Genomic DNA, 13204 nt, shown 5'->3' on the forward strand with positions numbered 1-13204 from the left:
AAAACCTTTCTCTTCAATATTATTTTAAAGCAAACTACAGTCACCAAATTCTATGATCGTAGCTAAATGGGGTTTTGAATTAAAAAAAAAAAAAATAAAAAAATCCAGAGATTAAATGTGGCTCAACAAAGATGGCGAAGACAGATTTTAGGAGTCAGTCATAGAGATCGGGTCTAAAACAAAGAAATCATATGCCGAACTGGGAGTCGAATCCTTAGTAAGGTTGTGACAGAGCGTCGCATGAGGTTTTGAGGGACATGTTTTCCGACAAAATGAATCACGTAAAATAAGAGTTGCGGAAACAGCTTTCCGGAAAATGCGCCGAACGGCGCGAGAGGGTCTAAGTCAGTAAGAATAGCACATTAGCTTTTTGAAATAAAACTTTTTAATAGCAAGATAATGCACTGTAGATACCTCAGAATATGCATTTTGTTGGCTTTCAATACCAGAAATAGTGCTCGGCGGCGGGGCTTCGCCCCGCGCTGGGGGAGCACTGCGAGCTCCCCCAGACCCCCTTGCTAGCAAGGGCGGGGAGTCTACAATAAACAATTAACGTCTTCCGAAAGGGTCAGAATGTAATAAAGATTAATTATGTATACACACACATATATAATTTTTTCCGCGGGGGGGCCAAAACCGCTCCCGAAAAAAAATCCTGGCTACGCCCATGATATATATATATATATATATATATATATATATATATATATATATATATATATATATATATATATATATACAGTGGCATCACTATAGAGTAGGTGTCGCCCGGTGCAGTCAGCAAATGGTTTCACCCCTCCCTCCCAAAACATAAGTCTCACTGGTTTTTCTTTTGTTATTCATCCATAATAAATTGAGCTAATTCTACAGTCATTGATTGTTAGACAACTATAATAGGATTGTCGGTTTTATTTTCTAAGCTAGTAGTTTATGACAATTTATCAATAATTGTTTAGAAGCATTAAAATGTAAGATTATTAAAATTAGATACACTTAACATCTACATGTGCTCTATAACAGAACGTACTGTGCTTCTTACGGAAAATGTTCTCATTATCCTCTTGTGTTTGTAACGAGGTGTGAAAAAAATTTAAAACTTTATTAAAAAAAAAAAGTAAAAATTATATAAAAAAAATATATATATATTTATATGTTTGTAAGCTTAAAATTTTAAAGCGTTCAAGAACTAATAAAATGCTCTTGCAAAAAAAAAAAAGACCTTTTCTGGATGTTCCTATCAATAACGTCTTCAAAGCCAATATCTTCTATTAATTCACTTTCCATTGTCAAAATTATTAGGTATGAAAATCGGTCTTGTCCTTTTGTCGATGTCTAATGGTACTTAACTTCTAACAACTTTTCTATGACGTCAAAGACACGCAGATGATAAGAAACAAAGGCTTACTGAAAAGATTGCGAATATTGTTCAGTTTTGTAGTATCTTCAAGATGAACTATTGCTGCCTCTAGTTGTCTTAATACTCTTTATATTTCTATTGAACTATCTAACTTCGGTGAAACATTATATACAGCCACTGATTTTAAAACGAACACCAGCAATACTTCATCGGTTGCTGAAATAAAACTGTTTTGGTTTGACCTCGTTGTAATGTATCTACTACCTCAATCATAACTTCTAGTTGAAACTCAACATAAAAAGTGATCAATGCACTCAAGAACTGACGTACGTTACTTTTCTTCAATAGTGAGTCTTGCATTTTAAGTTAGTTCTTAACATTTTTTTAATAAAAGAATCTTCTCAGTAACATTTTGCGTAAACTGTCATGCTTTTGTTAAAATAAAAATTAAGTACCTCTAGCTTGGCCACCACTTTGTTAAAGCTAACTCATTTGTTTCAATAAACTCTTGCATGGCGCTGTCTTTTCAATACATCTGTCCAAATGAAAGTAAAGCAAAGAATGGTAAAATTTAAGATATTTGGCAATAGTCTCTGAGATGCGTGACCGGAGGCTTTATTTTCAGAGCGAAAATATCTTTTGATTGTACCAAAAATCTAACATAAGGCATTTTCTGAAAAAGGAATGTTGACCACTTAAATTTAGTTGTTACAGCTTTCCATTATCTCTATTTCAATTGTTCTCTAGAAACTACCTTTAGTTTATCTCCAAGTCTAGGTGTCCCTGGGTTCAGCTGCAATTACATCAAACTCGATCTAAACACAGAAGCTTTATTAACCTTCATGGCGCATATCACCTCCTGGTCTCTCTCTTGTCTAAAAACTAGCACACTTCCGGTCATTCGTGCATACGTTCCGACTGACATATATCTGTAGAAATAGATTAAACACACATACTGACATTCATCCGTGACATAAGTGAATGTTCTACATAGCCATTAAAAAGCGTTTCTGATGATTCATAACATTGCTTGTACTCTGCCTAGGATCCCAGATAGTGTAACTGCATTGTCATATCCCTGAGCTCGACACATCATAAAGTCAAGCTCATCCCTTTCAAGGCATTTTAAAATATCTTATCAAATCAATTTTGAAATCTTATAAATTTTAAATTCTGACATCTGATCAGTATGTTCTATGTCAGGTGTGCTGTCAAACAAGATAGTTGCCAAACAATTATATTTATAAACTCATTCATTTTATGCATCGCTGCTATTTAGCCGTATACGTGTTCTTTCAAGTCTGTATCCATATTTGGATAACACATCACAAGGAAATCCTTTATTCAATATAGACATACTCCATATTCCATATGATAATGCAATGCCAAATTCTGCTTTGCTTGAAACAATTTGATATCATACATTGTCATACAACCTGTTCAAGATGTCCCTTCATTTTTTTATGCCAATGAAAGCATTAATTTCTTGTCATTTTTTCGCACCCCCAAAAAGGGAATAGCGATATTAGTTTTGTGTGGTCTTTCTGTCCGTCCGCCCCGTTTATATCTCAAAAACTAGAAAATATATTGAAAATGAGATAACATGATATTTTAGATATTTTAAAGTTCTCATGCAAAGACTACTTTTTCTTTTCTGAAAGAAAAAGTTTAATTTTTTAAAAGCAGCTTTATTGTATTCAAACCATTTTTTTAATAAAAATACACAATTTTTACAACTATTCACTGTTAAAAGTAAAAAAAAAAAGAAAAATATTTGAGACTATTTAATAGGCGAGGTGACTATTTAGTATATTTTAAACACATTGATACAAACGGCGTGTTTATCGAATTAAAAAAAAATTGTATTTCTAAATTAAATTTTTGGTCAGACTAGCTACTTACATTTAAAACAAAATATTTACTTTTGTTTTCAAAGAGAAAAAAATCTATTTAGTATGCATGTAAGTCGACTATAATTTAAAATATCAATTAATAAGCAGTGTTTCATATTATATACGTAAGTGCAATGTTTAATAGCTTTTTTGTCTGATGCTTTGACTGAGAGATTAACCCTTTACAAAACAATGCAATCAATCATTCAATTACATCAGTTAGCCAAGCAGCATATTTAACTCTATCTTCATAACTGAAATATACATTTCATTGAATACATATGAATATTAGCAACGTAATAATAATACCATGAATAAATCTCCGTATCCTGTGGTATCAAGTCGTTAGTCAGACTTACAATACATCAGTATTGGCAACACTTTCGACTCGAGCACGTCTCTTCTTTTTGTATCGAAGGAGACAGGGTTGTAGTTGTTGATAGTTTGTAGTTCATAGTTTCTGATAATCTTTCTGAAAATATTGAAACCTGTCTTTTACCTGCCTGGGCGGACCACTTCGCGGGCCGATTTTGAGTTTGTTTCCACACAAAGTGTCTTTGTAACCTTATGCTTTATTTGTATCATAAGGTCAGCTGCCAATGTTTTTCTTGTTTCAAAGCCTAATGAATATTCTTCATTAATCTATTGATTTGTTCGGGACACATAATGGCTGACAACTGATGTCATTTGATAAACACTACTGGTTAACTTCCTGATATTATGGTGCTTTTTAACTGTGTCAGTGCTTACAATTTTTAAATCATTGCAGTTTATATATAGCTGAAGCGACAGTTTAAAATTTTGCTGGATGTTTAAAATATTGTGTAACGTTTTGGAAATTTCGATAAGATTTCTGACAAAATTATTTTAAGCAGAAAAACCTATAGACAATATAGATTTATATATTAATTGTGCATAAACATGTTTGGGTATCAATCCACTGACATTTATTTTTTAAAATTATCTTTTAGTACAAAAGTGCATTTCTCTCACTTGGGTGTCACCCCCCCCCCCGCTTTTGTGTGTCCTCCGGTGCGGCCCGCACCCACGCACCCCTAGTGACGCCACTGCTGTTCACCATCTCTCTCTATTTCACTCCGCATTTTTTCCATAATTAGAATCCCTTTCAGTTGTAGAAATGTCTGATATTATCTTCCCACCGATTCACTTTTCTACCTCTTTCTTTCCTTCCATTTACCTCTATTTGCTGTATACAGTTTATCTCTAAAATTTTTCGTCAACGACACTATGAATGAAATGTAAATATATATGCAAGTAATTTTAAGCCTATACTCCACCGAAATGCTGAACAGCCTTGTTATAAATACTACAATGTTATTGCTTATTTTAAAAACATCTCATTTTCATATCTTATTAGCCTTTGTTTAAGAAGAAGTTAATGAAAGGAGGTAGTGATCTATCTGAAGCTAAACTAAACAAAATCATAAATCGGAAATTGGAATATGACTTGTCAAATCAATACAAAGGCTGAATTCTTTTGAAAAGAAAAAAATAAATCGAACCTGTGAAGTTAACAAGGGTCTATCATTTATCATGGGCGTGGCCGGGGGGGTTCAATCACCCCCAAATGAAATACCCCCCTCAGCCAAGAGATTTTGATTTTAAAACCCTCTACCATCGAGGTTGTGCAGTCATACCCCACTCTTCTATAAAACTAAACAAAAAAAAATGCAAATGACAATACCCAAATTTCGGAGGGAGGGGTTGGGGGATTTCCCAAAAATCCCCCAACCCCTCCCTCCTGGCTACGCCCATGAATAGACTTAACGTCACCTGAACATGTTTCCAATGTTCGACGGTTAGATGGAGACGGTATACCATTATGCTGTGTTATTTTAATGTGACTACCATCTTGAACAGAAAATGTACGCCCTCTTAGCAAGTGGTCAGGGAAAAGAACTTTTTAACACTTCCTAGCTTTAGAAACCCATTCTTCTTAAGTCTAGCTTGTACTGTTTCTCCTAATAAAAAGATTTCAAGTCACATAAAATTAAATTAAGAAAGGGCGGGGCTGGCCGTATCAGATGTGTGAGAGACCCTGGACTTCATCCAATGCAAATGAGCAATGTTTCTCTTTTAGCGCTGTCGTCCCGCTAAACGTTAAGTCTTTTTCTTTTCACAAATGTTTTCTGGATAATTTTAAAATGTTTTGTATAACCGAAAAGGTTCTTTCTGGAGACTGTTGGAGAAGCATCAGTTCCCCTCTTCATCCAGCAATGTAGGCTACTCTCGTTAGTTCCGCCAATGGTTTTCTTGCGTTCTGAGCATCGTCAATTCTTTCTCCGCAGTCTGCAATTCATTTGTCTTCCTGTAGTAAAAAGAACCGATGTCAATGTTAAAGTATAACTAAGTGTGACGTTCCGATAATAAAGTATTTTCTTGGAATCTGAGCGCCACTATTCATACTAGTACAACTACAAGTCGCTCAATAAAAAAGGTCTAAATAAAGAAGACATCACTGGCCAATACCGTTATGTGAGGGGGATGTGAGAGGTAGAGGTAGCACAAGTTAAGATAATTTTTGTGTTTAGTAATATACCTTGCCACCCCAAGAATGAGGCTACTGACATGAACCACTAGATAAGTGTAGAATGTAATGTGTTTATTGAAATGAAGACGTCTGTAAAGATATAGATCTAAAAAAACTGGTCTCAGAGAGTCTACGAATGAGATAGGACATTACACCAACACTACCCTAACAAAGGACTGACAAAAACATAAACAATAAATAGTTTGAGAAATGGTCAAGCCAAGAAAGAGTCTAGCTAGATAAAATCGGAAAATATCCACCTCCCTTTCCCCCAACCTAAGAGGCCTTAGCTTGTAGAAGCTAAATAATAAGTTGTTTTTTTTTTTTTTTTTGAAGTAATGCTATACGCTTGGTTTGAAAATTGGTTTCAAACATTGATTCAAGTGATTATAGTATATTTAAAAAGGGATCTTTAACCCAGAATTCGGTACTAAGGAGTTTGTACTAGAGATGGGAATCGAACCCAACTTTTAAAGTTCGGGTTCGGTTCGGTCAGATTTAAGTTCGAGTTCGGTTCGGTTCTATGATGATTATAGGTCGGGTTCGGTTCGGTTCGGTCAGGTCTAAAGTTCGGGTTCAGCTCGGTTCGATGTTATGAAATTATGTAATATCAAAATTAAGTTATAAGGTTTAAATCAATTTATTAGTTAAAACACTTTCATTTGAATTTTTACAAATAACAAATACTTTGCAACATATAATAGGCCTATGGGTAATACCTTTTTCCAAAATAATGTTGCCTACATACATTTTAAGCATTGTAAAAATTTCTTAATGGAGATAGAATTGAAGATACGGCAGGTTTAATTCTGGGCGTGACGCGCGATAAGCGTATTCTAACCTTTTCTTTTAGTAAGAAGAGAGAATTTTTTTAAAAGGCTAATATCGATGTGTTTTCTTTCAGAACGCACTATTCATCATAATAATAAAAAAAAGTCGAGGGCCATATTAAATCTAATAATAAAGAGGCAGACCTGGCCAATAGAATTATGCAAGGGACATTCTAGGTAGGCCTACATATTGCGCACGTACTTCTATAATGGGCGTGATCTTTTTAAACAAATATTCTTCGTGTAAAGACGTCTCTATCGAGGATTTTTTTTTCACACATAAGTCGTCACTATAACAAATATAATAAAATAAATTGCAATATACGGAAGAAATTCGACTATTCTGAGACAAACAAATGCAGAAGAATCACACTAGCGGAGATGTTTTAAAATGTTTTCTTCAAAACGTTTTGACACATATTGTGCATACGCGCCTTGCACAAAGCAGTCTACAGTTGACAGGGTCTTATTAGAAGATAAAATAACATCTCCTACTTAATATATTTTAATTTTTAATCATGTAATTATACTAATATTCAGATAAGTTACACTGAAAATAAAACTTATTTTTCGACGCCCCCTCTCCTTGTTAGTTGGTCGTTGGTTTGTCGCTTACAGTTAGTACAATTGAACCAATAAAGGCGTTTTATATTTTATCGGTAAGGATAGTATAGAGGGACTTCTTATGGTCCAACAGTTACGCTGGGTAGGGCACGTATCCCGTATGGGAAACGAACGTATGCCAAAGGCAGTCTTTTTTGGTGAACTAAAAGGTGGTCGACGTTAACAGAGGCGCCCCACGGAAACGCTTCAAAGACCAGTTTAGGCGTCAACTTTCCTTGCCTGACATAGAAGAGAGCACCTGGACGAGTCAGTTGGTCACTCCCGAAGGCCGCGGGATACACATTTGAGACCAAAGGAAAATCCGCTGCCGAGGACAAGCGCGGACTCGAAAAGAAAAACTAAATCGACCACCTGCGGACAGTGGTTATGTCTGGCCTAGATGTGGCAAAATATGTAGGTCACAGGTGGGACTGCGCAGCCATGGGAAAAACTGCATTCCTCACTAATCTTCGGACTCGAAGACAAGCCTTATTTTTACTTAATAAACCTTAAAATAAATTTCTTATGTGAACAACTCAATATAGTCTAATTGTTATTACAATATTCACATATTTAACTTGAGATAGAGATGTAATATTAATGAAATATACTGATATTTAAACAAAATCTAGGTCACCACAAAACAACGTCTTAACTCTCAAGATTGTCTGCCGTTTCACATTTGCATTACGCTTATTTCATCATCCTCAATGCATAAACACCAATCAATCGCTTAACCTCTTCTTACCGCCACCAGGAAACACACACACACTCTATGACACCCCTTTTTGTCAGGAAGTTGCGTCTCCCCATCCCCCAATTCAAGGTACTCGCCATCCCTACCCATGGGGGACGACCCAAGGTTTGATAAACGCTGCATTAAAAATACTGATGATCAATAATGCAAAACGGAATAATGTTACAAATATTCAGGGGCGTAGCTAGGAATTTTTCACCATTTGGGGACCCGGGCGGGGCTTGACCTCTTTGGGAGCCCTAGGATGAATGGCACTATTGAATATTTATTGTAAAAATTCAATAAATATGAAATATCTTGAACCAATTTGAGGTAAATGCGTTCCTGCATTCTCTTCTTTGTAAATTATGTTCCAGCTCTCGCCCTGAAGCGAGTTCCCTTATAAGATCACAGACAGGACATGTACATTCATTTGACATAAATGTCACGTACACAGGGGGCACATATTTTGTCCTCTATCTCTCTTCCACTTTCCAGTTTGTCACTTACTCCCCTCCATCCATCAGGACCGGCCCTAGAAAACTGGAGGCCCTAGCGAACGTGAATTTGGTGACTCCTAGTTATATGGAAATATAACAACTAAACAGCGAAAAAATAAAATTACGCAATGTATTTAAAACCTAGTTCTAGGTTTTTACTGCTACAACAATGGACACAAGCTTCGCTATTTCTTCTTTTCGAAAAAATAAAAATATAAGAGTCCTGTGCGAGCCACGCTGAAGCCCTAGGCGGCTACCTAGTTTGCATATGCCTTAGGTCGGCCCTGCATCCACTCTAGTTGCAGTCACAAGATTCATCATGCACAAAGTAACTTGAACTAAGAGAGATAATGTAAAAGTGTGGAAGTTGTTTGTGCTTATCTTTGTTATCTCCCCTTTAATATTTTGTAACTAGTCGAATCAAATGTGTGTTTGTTAGTTTGTTTGACATGTTTCGAATGTTCCTTCAGAGCTGAAGATAATCTAAATCCTAATCCTAACCTCCCGCAGTACGACGGGGGATGGCAGCGGGAGGAGTTTGAACCCAGGACCATCGAGACGACCGAACGACAGTCCACATACCGCACGACCAGGCAGCCGTCACTCAGATCTTAGCCGCTATATAATTTTACATAAATTTCTAATGTTGTCATTTTGATAAGAGCCAGGTATACATCACGAGCAGACACAGGTACGGCTAACGTTGCGAATCTGAATTCTTTTACATCAAAAATCGCGGGTTCTACTGAATTATCTAAATTTAGACTTCACGTGACTCAATGATTAAGAGTTACCAGACATATGCGCGACCAGAAGAGGTTCAAAAGAAAAAAAAGGAGGGCAAAGCCGGACAAAGGAGGACCAAGAAAAAAAAAACCTTAAAAACTTACAGTCTTACAGCCTTACAGTGTATTTACTTTACAAGACTTTACAACTGCTAATAACTGCTTAATCCTATTTCTTAGACCAAGTGACTTATTCAAGTAGATCTGAGATACAGATATCTAAGTGTTATCTTATCTTATCTTATATAATACAGACGTTACTTCAAAAAAGAAGATGATTACGTCCTACGCGTCATGCATTTAGTCATGCATATTAACCAATGACTTAAATTCTGCCAAGTCACTGGTTTTCCTGGCTAGCTCAGGCAACCCATTCCATGCTCTAATAGCACTAGGGAAGAAGGAGTATTTGTACAAATTTGTCCTAGCATATGGGACGAGGAATATACCTTTATCTTTGTGTCTTTCAGAGTATTTTATTAAATTTTGTTTTTGTATTTGAAGATTATGGTTCAGTGTTTTATGTATAATTGATACTTTACTTTTGAGTCTTCTGTCCTGAAGGCTTTCTAAATTTAGTGATTTTACTAAAGGTGTTACTCTAGTCAAATGTGAATATTCGTTTGTTATGAATCTCACTGCTCTATTTTGTGTCTGTTCCAGTTTCTTAATGTTTTCTTGAGTTGAGGGAGGATGCATATTCTATTATTGGCCTAACCAAGGTTAAATAATATTTTAGTTTTATGTTCTTATTTGATTTATAGAAATTTCTTTTAATAAATCCTACTGCTTTGTTTGATTTTTTTTGTAGTTTCATCAATATGTGGATTCCATGACAGTTTTTCATTTATTATTATTGGATTCCATGATGTCAATTTTAGTCACATTTTAGTCACATTGTTAAAAATGCCGCTCCCTGAGTCCACGGAGAGTCCACTGTGCATTGATCAGCAAAATGCTATTTTCAATGTTTGCAGTATGCCCGGAAATAAAAAGAAAACTTGCATCATGAGGGTCAGTGAGTAACACGCTTTTTTTTTTTTTATTGTTCCTGATTTTACGGATACCTTTTATGATAGGAATTATGAAAAACTTGTTATCTTTCTTCTATAAAAATCTATATGTAAATTTGTCTGATTAAACTAGAAGATATGAAAGATTGAAGTCGATAGATGGATATAAAGCTATAGGAATACATAACAGATTAAAAGCCGCGGACATGTTTCAACTTCAGGTCTTAGGACAATGTCAGCCACACGGTGGACATGACCCTACAAAAATCCCATTCTTTTGCCATTCGTCTAGTAAGGCAAGGATGAACCTCTTTAGCCACATTGGATGTTGCGAATGGAAAAAGAAACAGACAACTGAGACAAGAACGTCTCCTCCCTCCTCCCTCCCCCTGATGACCAATAGTCAAATAGAGCTTCTTCTCGACATTTCAAGAAGACCGATCAAGAAAAAAAAAAAGCACTATTATAAACACTGACTGTTCTAAATAAGGGAGGGGAGGGGACAACGATAGGTCGAAACTCGAAAAGTCGTTTAACAAACCATTGCTTCAATGACGGAAAGAAACCTTAAAACCGCAAATAATCTAAAAAAATTTAAAATCAATTCTAATAATACGTGTTGAACTGTGAACTAACATTTTTTTTCTAATTTAAAAAGAGTATTTTTTTAAATTGAAGAATGTCAAATTTAAACTTTTCGGGGGTAAGCTTTTTGCAGTAACCGTATACAAAATAACACAAATATTAGTAAGCTAAATATTTTCCTATTCCTTATAATAAAGTCTGTGCACATTTCAGCACCGTAGAATCAAATTTCTAAGGTTTTAATTTCTTATTGAAAAAAATTTTTTTAGTTGACAAGGGTGTTGTTTCAATATGATTTCCTTGGTTATGTATGTATGCTGATATATGTATGATCTATTTACATGATGATATATGTATGATGTATTTGCATGATGATATATGTATGATGATATTTGTATGATGTATTAGTATGATGATATATGTATGATGAAATATGTATGATGATATATGTATGATATATATGTATGATGATATATGTATGATATATATGTATGATGATGTATGTATGATGTATTTGCATGATGATATATGTATGATGTATTTGCATGATGATATATGTATGATGATATGTGTATGATGATATATGTATGATGATATATGTATGATGATATATGTATGATGTTTATGTATGATGTATATGTATGATGTATATGTATGATGTATATGTATGATGTATGATGTATGATGTATGATGTATGATGTATGATGTATATGTATGATGTATGATGTATTATGTATTATGTATATGATGTATATGTATGATGTATATGTATGATGTATATGTATGATGTATATGTATGATGATATGTGTATCTCAATATCTCTTCCAGTCTAGTTTCATTTTCTTTTTTATTCTAGGCTCCTTTATATCGCCACCGCATTTCTTCATACCGTTTAGTCTTCTTGTTCTCTCTTTCTGAATTTATTGCACAGAACATACACGGGGCTTAAATGGTGTGTAAACTAAAAAGCAGATTATTTTAATAAACTTTTAGTGTGAGAATCCTTGATATCAGAAGTACTAGAAAGCTTAGCATTGTCTGGCTGATGGGTATATATGAATATTATGGTGAATTAGGCTTGTCCAGTCATCAGTTGTAAATGGAAAATGTTTAGATTATCTGCTGTAAAAAATTTCGGTCTGTCATCATTTATGACAAGTAGGTATATATGTATCCATGAGATCCAAAGTGGGAGAAATAACGTGTACACAATGTGTACCAGACAGAGTGAGTTGATAGAACCTCTGTAAAAAAAAACAACAACTAACTGTTCAGGAACATTTTGTGCACCGTCTAATGTAGAATTCATTTGTTGGGCTGATAGAAATAATTTGTGACAATATACAAATCTTCAATACTATATCTCTAACTAGATCCCGTAGTCTAGTCTGCCTTTATTATGACAAAGCTTCTATCAACTCACTCTGTCTGTCAGGTACAAATTTGAATACGTTATTTCTCCCACACCCAATTTCGGGTCAAGTGGAAACTTTGCACAATTAATTCATTGGCGTAGACAGTACATGAAACAATTTAAAAATTCACAAATTCATCAATTAATTACTTGTTATTTATTATTTTGTTTGATACCATCATACCAACGACAGCTCAAAGACAGCTTGTGTGGAAACACAAACTCAAAATCGGCCCCCGAAGTGGTCCACCCAGGCAGGAAAAAATGTAGGTTTCAATATTTTCAGAAAAAAATATCGGTATTAAATTCTATCACAAGTGGTCCACCCGGGCAGGTAAAAAGGAAGGTTTTAATATTTTCTGAAAGAATATCATAATGAAATTTCTATCGAAGCAAATGACAGAGAAGAATGGAGAAAGAAGGTTGACAGATTCTGTGTGGTGCCCCAAGGGATAGGTGAAAGTGAATGTGAAGTTAGATGTGAACCTGGCCTAACTGATGTCTTATAATGAGTATCTAATTGATCTAATTGTTTTGTAAAAGGGTCAATCTCTTATTCAAAGACTCAAGAAAAAAAACACTTCCGTAAAAAAAAATAATTCCTTAAGTTGTGTGTTCCATGGTGATGAGTATACTCTGTAGTTGAAAAACTACTTATTAATTAAAGAGCAGCAGCAAAACATGAATAACACGAGACACAAAGCTCATTATAATAGACTTTTATTGCTTCTTACGTTCAATGGTTAACTCTCTTGACAACGTGTAAACACAACGGTACATCACCAATAGTTTAGTGTGGGGGGGGGGAATATATCATTTATTACTATATGTATTTATACAATCACACATTTTATTTAAATTTACTGTCTAAAACAAAGAAAAACAAGTTTTATAACTTTAAAAAAAATTTGTGCACACTTTTACTACAAATCATTA

Source organism: Biomphalaria glabrata, chromosome 1, assembly GCF_947242115.1.
Source record: "Biomphalaria glabrata chromosome 1, xgBioGlab47.1, whole genome shotgun sequence".
In the NCBI taxonomy this organism is placed as follows: Eukaryota; Metazoa; Mollusca; class Gastropoda; family Planorbidae; genus Biomphalaria; species Biomphalaria glabrata.